A 2142-nucleotide genomic window follows, 5' to 3' on the forward strand; every position below is an offset into this window, starting at 1 on the left:
GTTTTAAAGCCACATGTGGAATGAACCTGGAAGGTGCCTTTCAATGCTTCCCTTCAAATGCTTGAGAAAGAATGAAGGTAGCAAAAGCCATTGAGCACCTACCAGTAACCTGGTAGAATGTATGAACCTCATCAGAAATAACAGAAGCCACGATGTATTTATATATCTCGGTGACACCAAGGCTGGGAATGACATTGAAGATGAGACATTATTTGGACATTCGTACGGTTCGGCAGCATCTCCCAAGGATGGAACGTTGAAGTGTTACTTCCTTTTTCGCTCTGTTCCTCAGGAAGAACTGAAGTTGTGAAGAATATTAAATTGCTCTAGTATAGCAGATCAAAAGGAGTGTTTTGATTAAAACTTTTTTCATTAAGTTTTTAGATTTTTTTTGTCTGCAGCTAATGTAATCCTTAGGCAATTGGACTAGATGATCATTGTAGGTCCTTTCCAGCTGGAAAAAAAGTCTGTTCTTAAATATTCTATTCATTCGAGGAGGAGGCAGATACTTTGTAGTTTAACTTCATCAATCCTACCTACAAAACTGTGCTAAAAAAATCAGATTTCTTTGTAAGCCCTGCAGCAAAAGAAGAACGCAACTTCCAAGGAAGTTTCAAAGGTCAGAAGAGCTAGAGGGTAAAGGCTCATAACAATTATTAAGGGTTTGAGCCCAACTCCCCAAAAGAAGTGAAATATTTTGTGGGTGCTTTTTGGAATTTACAAAACTCATGTTCTTCTCTAGTTAACCTTAGGACCTGATTTAGAGAGAAATTACAGAATCTAATGCAATGCAAAATAACAGTAAAAACTTCCTGCATATGTTGCAAAACTAAAGTTCTGGAATGTGTCAGTGGTTTCACTGCTACTCTCACAATGTAAGATACAAAACCCAAAGCTTTTACGAAGTGAGAAGTCCAAGGATTTGATCATGAAAGAAGAAAGGAATATCCATTCCTAAAGATGGAATTGAAGGAGCTTCTGAAGTGATTAAGAAACTGGAGTTCGCAGTTTGGAGGAAAAATCTCCGTTGATGCACCTACAATTTTGTTTATTTTTGTCAACCTGAATGTGTATATTGCAGACTTCTTACAGCAAATCTGAACAAAACGAGGGGGAAAAAAAAAAAGAACAAACCAAACAAAATGTTCCTTGCTGTGAAATGATGTAACGTCCAAACACAAGCAAAATCAAGTAGACTTAAGGTCCTGCGTAGTATTGACATTAGTCTCACAAAGATGAAACAGAAGTGAGACTGGCAGCTTTTTACAAACAGAGTTGCATAAAAGGTTACATGTTAACAAAATCAGATTTGATTTGTTTGTTTTAACATTACCTTGTAGAAGCTAGTATACTTCTTGGGTTGTATGAATTGACATTTTTGCTTTCAAGAAAACTAGACTTTGGTAAAAATGATGTTTACTGCTCTCTGGCATGATTGAACTTCTTTTAAGAGCCTTTCGCTGAAGTGCTTTTTTGGCTTTGTTTTTTAATGTGAAAGACCGGTATTTGTTCCCTGTGCATAGCTGGTAGTAATTTTTTTACACCCTACTATTTTATTTCAAACCTGTTAAACCTCGACCTTCCTCCCCATTTAGTTCTGTAATTTGTCTATATTTTATATCTGCTGTCTGCTTTAATTTCCAAGGCAAAACCATAACAATGTCATGGTGCTTAGTTTCTCAGATGTTGGAAGACAGAATTCCTAACCCCTTTCAGTGAGATAATGGATGGAAATACTACTTCATTGTTACCTGATGTTCTGTGAATGCATTCAGCATGCTCTCTTCTCACTTGGTATGAAGAATAGTGTTACCGAATATATTACTTTTTATCATTTACACTTTAAAAGTTATGTTTAAAGATGATTTCTGTGTATGGACCTTATTTTTAATTGAAAGTGTAGCTATATACAGTTGGTAGTGGTGTCATCTGATCTTCTTAGCTCTGTATGGTATTTCAAACAGCCAAGAAATGTTTTCTTGCATGGCTAGCCAAAGATTCGCAAAACATACATTTTAGATGTATTGGTTCTATTCTTGAAGTCTATAGCTTAAGAGCTCTTGGCATTAAATCGTATCTTACTATATTTATAACTTTGAGCTTCAGAACTGAAAAGCAAGTATTATGTCATATGTAGAAAAT

Source organism: Cariama cristata, unplaced genomic scaffold (assembly GCF_000690535.1).
Source record: "Cariama cristata isolate BGI_N322 unplaced genomic scaffold, ASM69053v1 scaffold13335, whole genome shotgun sequence".
NCBI classification, from domain to species: Eukaryota; Metazoa; Chordata; class Aves; order Cariamiformes; family Cariamidae; genus Cariama; species Cariama cristata.